General features: G+C 37.1%; 1 protein-coding gene across 2 annotated transcripts in view; it reads left to right on the forward strand.

Annotated features, from left to right (window-relative positions):
- The window catches only part of LOC119574619 (receptor-type tyrosine-protein phosphatase alpha-like), a 27,880-nt gene that overhangs the window by 6,294 nt on the left and 11,586 nt on the right, over window positions 1–10,000 (forward strand). Inside the window, exons 2-7 of one of the 2 annotated variants that reach the window (XM_037921974.1) lie at window positions 1,343–1,406; window positions 3,666–3,807; window positions 4,721–4,825; window positions 5,366–5,496; window positions 5,790–5,990; window positions 8,669–8,795. The gene's annotated coding sequence lies outside the window, so the exon portion shown is untranslated. The remainder of the gene's footprint in view (window positions 1–1,342; window positions 1,407–3,665; window positions 3,808–4,720; window positions 4,826–5,365; window positions 5,497–5,789; window positions 5,991–8,668; window positions 8,796–10,000) is intronic. The other variant, XM_037921975.1, reaches the window with a different exon arrangement.

The raw sequence follows: 10,000 nt of genomic DNA on the forward strand, positions 1-10,000 counted from the left end.
GGCTGTCCTGTTCTTCACATACCATCCTTGCTGCAGTTAAGATGACTAGAGATCTTACGAATCATTCTATTGTAATATATTGCGACTGTCGTAGTGCCTTGCAAGCAAACAAGACCTTAAACTCATCACATGGTGAGAGAGGTTCAAGGCTGGCTTGCACTGAAGTCATCACGTAAAACGATAACTCTATGTTGGGTGCCAGCGCATGTTGGTATCAGTGGGAATGAGCGAGCTGATTGGAGGGCCAAGGCAGCCGCCGCTCAACCCTGTGATGCTCGTTTTCCTCTCCCACACACCGACTGAAAAAACAGCATCAGCAGTTGTCTTCATGATAAATGGAGGGAACAATGGAGGCATACCTCTAGAAACAAACTGCGAGAGATTAGAGATGGCCTTGGGAGACCAGTGTCCATCCCAAACGGACAAGTAGAATTGTAGCAAGGCTGAGAATCGGGCACACAAGATTAACTAATGGGCCGAAGATCGCTAAAAGCACTTTGGGAAATATGCCACGAGCCATTAACGGTTGCACATGTAGTGGAAAGATGTGCAACATTTTCAGACCAAAAATGTATGTACTTGCCTCCCCATATACACCAGAAGATGTATTGGGGGACGATTGTGACATAAGAGGTCTTATTAGTTTAGTAAGGGAGACTAAATTTTTTTAATAAAATTTAATTGTGTGTATTTTTGTAATAAAGTTATATGTTTAGAGCATAATATTTATGCTTTGATTGTTACTATAACATTTATTGCTATCTATTTTTTATCTATATGACATCTATTGATATTTTTCACGTTTTAAATATTTTAACATTTCAGTCCGCCACGGTATTCGCCGCTAGTGACCTTAGCTGTTGATAATTCTAAATAATCAATCCCTGGCGTTTGTACTTCAGAAAGGTAGGCTGTGCGAGTTATATGGGAAGCACATGTGCCTCGTATATACATAGACAGGAAGATAAATAGTACGAGAAACATAGGAAACGAAAGTAACGAAACGTGCCTTAAAGAAAAATAGAGGAAATGGTGCACCGAAAAAATGAGGAAAAGGCGACACGGCAGTGATGATAAAAAATATATATATTTATAAGAAAGAAAAAATAATTTCTCATCTTTTTTTTTCTTTTTCTTTTATGTATCTTTACTCATTATTCTCAGCATAATGACAGAACCCTAGCTTCTCAAAATCTGCCTTTGCTGATGAGAAACAACAACACTGTTTTGTAAACCTTCAATATAGCACAAATACTGACATAATGAGTATTAACAGTGACACCAAAACTTGTTAAAGATGTTAACGAATGCCTCAGGAATTTAACAAAACCCATGTTGACAGGATGAGAGTACAAGGCGCCTGCTGTGTCTTCGTGGTCCTCGTCGCTTGTCTTAACTTCGTCCAGGTAAGGATTCGCATTGTGGTTAACAGGTAAAAGGAGCAAGTGAGAAAGAGAGAGAGAGAGAGAGAGAGAGAGAGAGAGAGAGAGAGAGAGAGAGAGAGGAAGAGGGGGGAGGAGAGAGAGAGAGAGAGGAAGAGAGAGAGAGGAGAGAGGAGGAGAGAGAGAGAGAGAGAGAGAGAGAGAGAGAGAGAGAGAGAGAGAAGAGAGAGAGAGAGAGAGAGAGAGAGAGAGAGAGAGAGAGAGAAAGAGAAAGGTTGGGGTAGTGAGACAGACAGATTGAGAGAGAGAAAGAGACAGAGAATTAGATAGATAGATAGATAGATAGATAAAGAGAAAGAGAGAGAAAGATATACAGATATAGATAGATAAATTGAGAGATAAACCATGTCAGAGATAGTAACTGCCCACTATTAGAAGTACATAGAGAGGTAGAGCATCGAATCCTTGTCAGTGAGATTAATCATACGTTATATTACTGCGATGATATGTATTGTAATGAGTATTATGAGGAGGACAGTAGAATCGGTTGTGAAGAAACAATATATCGAAAATACCCTTTGTATAATCGCTGTTTATTTCTTGCTCTCCCATGAAAAACAAAAACAAAAAAAAATCGACAAACTTAATTTAGTTATCGCTAAGGGAGAACAACACTAAACTAACTAAAAAAAAATCAAATAACTTCAGAAATGAAGATTACCCTGCTCTCTCTGGGAAATTTCCAGGTTATTTTGGTTCGGAACTTTGCCAAGGAGAAAAGTTATACAAGAAATTTTTTGGAGATACGTTGGAAAAGTTTATGGAACACCCAAGAAGAGTAGCAACTTGACCCGACTGACCCCAAGGAAGGTCATAGAAACGTCATATAGAGGTTAATATAGGTTAGTTCTGGTCTCCCTGACCGCGTTAGACTTCGCTGTATTCAAAGTACATGATCGAAGTACATAGTCATGCAAAGTACAGAAGAGAGAGAGAGAGAGAGAGAGGAGAGGAGAGAGAGAAGAGAGAAGAGAGAGAGAGAGAAGAGAGAGAGAGAGAGAAGAAGAGAGAGAAGAGAGAGAGAAGAAGAGAGAGAGAGAGAAGAGAAAAGATAGAGAGAAAAGAAGAGAGAGAGAAGAAGAAGAGAGAGAGAGAGAGAGAGAAGAGAGAGAGAGAGAGAGAGAGAGAGAGAGAGAGAGAGAGAGAGAATGTGTGGTGAGATATAGATAGAACGACAGACATATTGCTAGATAGGTAGATAGACAGATACATAGATAGACAGGTAGATAGACAGAGAGAGAGTGAGAGATGGTTGGTGAGAGATAGCCAGGTGTAGATAGAGAGAGAGAAAGAAATAGAGAAAGATAGATAGAAAAGTGCGTGGTGAGAGATAGATAGATAGATAGACAGAGAAATATGTGGTGAGAGATAGACAGATAGAGAGTAAAATGTGTGACACAGGGACAGATAGATAGATAGATAGAGAAAATGTGGTGAGAGAGAGTTAGAGAGACAGATTGAGAGAGAGAGAGAAAAATGTGTGGCGAGAAATAGATAGATAGACAGATATTGAAACGTGTGGTGAGAGACAGATAGATAGAGATACAGATAGAGAGAGAAAAAAAGTTAGGTGCGAGCTAGATAGATAGAGATACAGATAGATAGAGAGAAATGAGGTGAGAGATAGATAGATAGAGAGAGATAGTTAGAGATAGATAGATGAAGAGATATACGGAGAAAAATGAGTGGCGAGAGATAGATAGATAGAGAGAGAGAGAAATGTGTGGCGAGAGAATCTTTATGGAATACCAAGTACCAATAAAAATATAGTTATAATTATTTTTTTCTTCTTCTACTTCTTTTTTCTCTTTCTCTTTTTTATTTTTTATTTTTCCTCTTTCTTCTTTTTCTTTTTTATCATTTTTTTATTTTATTTTTGTTTTTCTTTTTTTTCTTTACTTCTTTTTCTTACCTTTCTTTCTACGTTTATATAATCATTATTCTTTATCATTATTATTGATTATTATTCATGAATTTATCATAAATTATTATTATCTATTATTACTTATTATTTGTTCATTGTTTATTAATTATTATCAATTCTTATCTATTAATTATCATCAATTATTATTTATCAATTATCATCAATTATTATCTATTAATTATCATCAATTATTACTGATTAATTATCATATTTTATATATTTATCATTCTTTATTTTTTCTACCATTATCATTTTTGCTTACTTTCTTTTCTATTTTTTTTTTTTAATTCTTCTTTCAGACCGAAACTACAACAGAACCCACTCTCTTAACCACAGACACGACGATCCCAGACTCGGACTTCTCAACCACAGAATTCTCGGACTCGCCCTCAACCACCGAAGACTTCGCAACGACCACGACCTCGGCGGAAACGACCATTGGTTTGATCCTTTTCACGTTCGTCGGAGTAGAGGGAAGGGGAGAGAGAGGGAAGGGGAGAGAGGGGAATGGGGGAGGGAGGGAAGGGGAGAGAGGGGGGTGGGGGAGGGAGGGAGTGAGAGAGAGGGGAGGGGGGGAGGGGAGGAGAAGGGGAGAGAGGGGGGTGGGGGAGGGAGGGAGGGAAAGAGAGGGGAATGGGGGAGGGAGGGAGAATGAGAGAAAATGAGAGAGAGAATGATAGAGAATGAGAGGATGAGAGAGAGAGAGAGAGAGAGAGAGAGAGAGAGAGAAGAGAGAGAGAGGGAGTGAGGGAGGGAGGGGGGAGTGAGGAGTGAGAGAGAGAGGAGAGAGGAGAGAGAGAGGGGAGAGAGAGAGAGAGAGAAGAGGAAAGAGAGAGAGGAGAGAGAGAGAGAGAGAGAAACTAAAAACAGAACCCACTTCTTAACCACAGACACGACGATCCCGGGACTCGGATTTCTCAACCACAGAATTCTGGGATCGCCTCAACCACCGAAGACTTCGCAACGACCACGACCTCGGCGGAAACGACCATTGGTTTGATCCTTTCACGTTCGTCGGAGTAGAGGAAGGGGAGAGGGGGAGGAGGAGGGGAATGGGGAGGAGGAGGGAGGGGGGAGAGAGAGGGGAAGGGGTGGGGAGGGAGGAGGAGAGAGAGGGGAATGGGGGAGGGAGGGAGGGAGAAGAGAGGGGAATGGGGGAGGGAGGGAGACTGAGAGAAATGGAGAGAGAGAGAGAGAAAGAGGAGAGAGGAGAGAGAGAGAGGAGAGAGAGAGAGAGAGAGAGAGAGAGAGGGAGAGAGAGAGAGAGAGAGAGAGAGAGAGAGAGAGAGAGAGAGAGAGAGAGAGAGAGAGAGAGAGAGAGAAACTACAACAGAACCCACTCTCTTAACCACAGACACGACGATCCCAGACTCGGACTTCTCAACCACAGAATTCTCGGACTCGCCCTCAACCACCGAAGACTTCGCAACGACCACGACCTCGGCGGAAACGACCATTGGTTTGATCCTTTTCACCTTCGTCGGAGTAGAGGGAAGGGGAGAGAGGGGGGTGGGGGAGGGAGGGATGGAGGGAGAGGGGAATGGGGGAGGGAGGGAGGGAGAGAGAGGGGGTGGGGGAGGGAGGGAGGGAGAGAGAGGGGGGTGGGGGAGGGAGGGAGGGAGAGAGAGGGGAATGGGGGAAGGAGGGAGGGAGGGAGAATGAGAGAAAATGAGAGAGAATGATGGAGAATGAGAGGATGATAGAGGATGAGAAAGAGAGTGAGAGAAAGAGAGAAAGAAAGAGAGAGAGAGAGAGAGAGAGAGAGAGAGAGAGAGAGAGAGAGAGAGAGAGAGAGAGAGAGAGAGAGAGAGAGAGAGAGAAAGAGAAAGATACTTAAAACTCGGCACAAGGTTTAAACAGAGATGAGAAAGAAAGAAAGAAAAAAAAAGAGAGAAAACACAACAACAACAAATAATAATAATAATAATAAACACATAACAAACGCGCAAACAAACAGCTGATCACCACGTGCGTCTTAACCGTCACATTTACCTTGCAGATGTACCAACTACTACCGCCAACTACAGGTTCCTAAATGTGCGGAGTGTGGCCGTTAGATATAGACGTCAGAGAGCTAGACTGGAATGTCACGGTATCGTGGGCTAATAGCTCACAAGATTCTGGTTACAGGTAAGAGAAAGGATGTGATATTTTAAGATAAGAGAGATACTTATTAGACTTGTCACTCACGTACGCAATCACATACACGCACGCACGTACACGCACGCACACACACACACACAGTCGTGTGTGTGTGTGTGTGTGTGTGTGTGTGTGTGTGTGTGTGTGTGTGTGTGTGTGTGTGTGTGTGTGTGTGTGTGTGCGTGTGTGCGCGCGCGTGTGTATAAACATAATATCAACTTTTAGAACCCTTCACCAAAAAAAAGTCAATTCTCAAATTCAAAAATGTTCCTTCACTGTAGTTACAACGTGACCGGTGAAATGCGTGGAGGAAACGGAAGATAAGGCAGAATGTGGATGTCGAAAGTGCGAAGATTTTCACGACACAACGGAAAACACCTACATAAGTTTCTTGCTGAGACCCGCTACGAACTACAGCATTGAAGTGGTCGATTTGAACTCTACACACAGCGAGAGTATTTTGTATCGAACGCGTCCGGAAGGTAACTGTATTTTGATTTTCTGATCTTTATTTTCCTGTTTTTCTTATTTTTTTATTTTTTCATTTTATTTTCTCATTTTGTTTTTCTTACTTCTTTTGTTTTTCTTTTTTATTTTCTGAGTTTCTTATTTTCTTATTCTATTTTCTTTTTCTTTTTGTATTTCTTAATTGTATTTTTTTTCTGGATTTCTTAAATTAATTTGGTCTTCTTTGTGCATTTTTTTTTTCCTTTCTGTATTTCTCAACTGTATTTTCTTTTCTTACTGGATTTCTCAGTGTTTATATTCGTTTTCCTGTTTTTAACTGTATTATTGTTTCCTGTATTAGTTAACTACTCTTGTAAATGTATAATCTTTTTCTCCCTATAATTCTTACTGTACAAACTTCCTCTTTGTGTTCTTAAATGTATTTAGAGCCGCACTGATTTTTCCACTTGTGTGTATCTATCTATCTATATTTTTCTTTCTTTCATTTTCTTTATTTCTTTTTTTTTCTTTTTCTTCTTTTGCCCTATTTTTATTCTTTCGTTTTTCTTCTTTTGTCATTTTTTTCATTCTCTCTTTTCTCTTCTTTTGCCATTTATTTTTTTTCTTTCATTCTTTCATTCACTGCAAACATTCCTACTTCTGTTTCTATAAGTATATATTGTATTTTTTTTCCTTCGAATAGCTGTAAACTAGGATGATGTTGATGATAAATGACTAGGCATTTTATTATTATTATTATCGGTATTATAATCATAATTGTATTCATAATCATAATAATAATGATGCTAATCATAATGATATTACTATTTTATCATTATTATTGCTGTAAGGATAATGATGATAATAATAAATAATAATAGTAATAATAATGATAATTATTATCATTATTATTATTATTATTATTATTATTATTATTATTATTGTTATTATTATTATTATTATTATTATTATTATTATTATTATTATTGTTATTATTATCATTATTATTATTATTATTATTATTATTATTATTATTATTAGATAGTGACAATATTAATGAAAAATAGAATAATAATAATATGAATTATTACTATTTTTATCATTAGTATTATTGATATCATCAACACTGCAATAATTATTTTGCTCATCATCACCAATTATTACGGCCATAAGTACCCATTACTTTATTTGTTATTTTATTTTCATATTCATATTACTAACACAGATTAGTAATATCATCATTACTTATATCACCTTAGTGATCGTATTTTGATATATTTTTTGTTGTCTGATTTAACCTACAAATTCATAACAATTCATAATTGAATTTATAATCTATAATTAACCCATTTTTATGTGATCGGCGATTTTAAATCAAAGTCGATCATTTACTCAATGACTGGCCACAGCAAGATTACAGTGAAAGTTCCTTTATTCAGAAAATTACTATAGTTTTACTATTGTTTTTTACAATGATCATTACAAATTAGAAACCTTGCCTTGTTTTCGAAATAATTTCATAGTTATAACAAAGATAAAAAAAAATGTTTGCAGCTTATTTCATCGATAATACTAACACTTTAATACTAACGCCTGTTCTTTTCCCATAAAGTCACACAGGATTGATTATATAGAATATTTGTGTTGTAGAAGTATCTGCAGTTGTAAAGGCTTTAAAGCGTTTTCTTATTTAGTAATATTATTAAAAGATATGATCAGCTTGTGGGCCAGACAAGTAATGAATGACGTATAATACTGTATATCCAGATTGAATGGACTATAAATATGCACTCTTTAACGCATATTCTTTTCAAAACCACACGTAGGCGTGTACACATGTATAGACCACCAAGGCAAAAAGTCGATTTTCTTTGCAGCTTCAGCCTTAAACGAGCAGAATGATAAGATACAAATATATAAGTAAAAATTTCTGAAACAAAAGCTTGTAACACAATATGGGCTTAAATTTTGGGCATCGGACACCATATATACCTAAACGTATGGCTTTCTGTATGTCTTTGTTCAATGTATCTATCTATCTATCTATCTATATCTATATCTATCTATCTATCTATCTATCTATCTATCTATCTATCTATCTATCTATCTATATATATATATAATATATATATATATATATATATATATATATATATGCCGAGAACATAACATTCATGGTTTGGGTGTCCATCCGTAAATGTTACTACTATTTCTAACTTTGAATAATAGCCACACTTTTCATGTTAGTCATAACAGATCATTGGTTTCCAACCTTGTTACACTTGTAACCCCTTTCTCAAGCCCCTGACGCTTCAGCAGTCACATGTACAATTTTCTTATTATATATTTTCAGGCTAAGAAGGGGGGGGGGGCATAAAAAAAGAAGAAGAAAAAAAGTAAGGTATCTTCCTTTGCATAATTACAAGATCTTATTCTTCGAACACATGGCTTCATAAGATAATAATATAAACACTGATAAACGGCTAGGAAATTGGCCTACAATGTTTTTTCCTCAAGGTGACCCCTCCTGCTAACTCATTGACATATCGGTTGGGAACCACTGTTAGATTTAAAAAGTGGATTTTGTGCCGGTTTATTATTGATGTCATCATTGTTATTATTATAACAGCCATCGTTCTTGTTGTTATATTAGCATTATTTTTATTAGAAGTTGTAGGTAATATTTTCAACAGAATTTTCATAACCATTCTAGAAGTGATTCATTTCCCAAATGTGAATACATCGGCGAAAAAAAGAAGCGTGGATTTTAAGTGGAAAATCAACTGTCCTTACACAGTGCCTGGCACATATTCCATATTCTTCAACGGGATCACGATCAAGTAAGTACTAAAACAACGTGGTTAAAACTGTCTTCCTTTTCGTCAGTTTTAATAACCCGGTCTTTATCATGAGTCGGTGTTTCTGATGAGCTGCCTCCACTTGCTTCAATCTCCTACCATGTTATCCAAGCCTTCCTCTTTCATAACCATTGCCATTTATAATCTGTCCATCTTCCCTTGGGTCTTTCCCTCCTTTCTAACTTCTATTTTTTTTTTCTCATCACTTCCTCCATCGCTCAATACAGCATGCCCATACCATCTCAACTTTTACAAGCAAAATGCTCCTCTCATCCTTGCACTGCTGATCTTGTCCATCTTTCTTACTCCGGATATCCATCACAACCTCATTTCGGCCACCAGCGCCCACTTTTCCTTAGCTTTCCTGATGGATAATGCTTCCGCCGCTTACGGCAATGCCGGCTTACATAGGGGCCATCAATGAAATATTGAGTTGGATACATATTGTGTATGTAAGAATTGTAGTTTTCATGAAAGGTGAGAGTGAACCTTGATTATATGCATTCATTGTACATTCTTCATATACCTTCCTCACTGTCTCAACCTGCCCCTTCCTCTCTTCACCTCTGTCGCATATTCTTTCATTTTCTGCAATATCACTATTCCAACTAACGTTCTTCCCCCTTGCACCGCTATTGACTAGTTTATATCTCTTGATTCCTTCTTTTCAGCGTTGCCACTCTCATCGCAGACATTCGATATTTGGTTTTGACTCATAGCTGTTTTTTTTCCCAATTGTTTTGTCTGACACAAACTCTCCTCATTTACCAAACTTGGGACTGGTATAGAGTTGTTCTTGTTTAGGTTCAACTGAAATACAAGTATTTGAAAAGAGTTTTTAGGGGGAATATAACAACTTTCTTTTCAAGTTCAAATTCATATCAAGATTTTGCAAGGATTAAAAAAAAAAAAAAAAAAAAAAAAAAAAAAAAATCCATGTGTGAAATGAAACACGGGATTATTATTATTATTATTATTATTATTATTATTATTATTTTATTACTATTATTATTATGATTATCATTATTATTATCATTATTATTATTATATTTCGGAGGAATCCCTAGCGGGTATTCCTGTCTATAATATCCACTTGCAAAGGTTACAGAAACCCTAGGTAGTTTAAAGGCTAAATTAGCATTTCCTAACCATAGGAAAAGTGCAATTTATTCGGAACTGCCCTGCTA

The sequence above is a fragment of the Penaeus monodon genome, chromosome 6, assembly GCF_015228065.2.
Source record: "Penaeus monodon isolate SGIC_2016 chromosome 6, NSTDA_Pmon_1, whole genome shotgun sequence".
NCBI classification, from domain to species: domain Eukaryota; kingdom Metazoa; phylum Arthropoda; class Malacostraca; order Decapoda; family Penaeidae; genus Penaeus; species Penaeus monodon.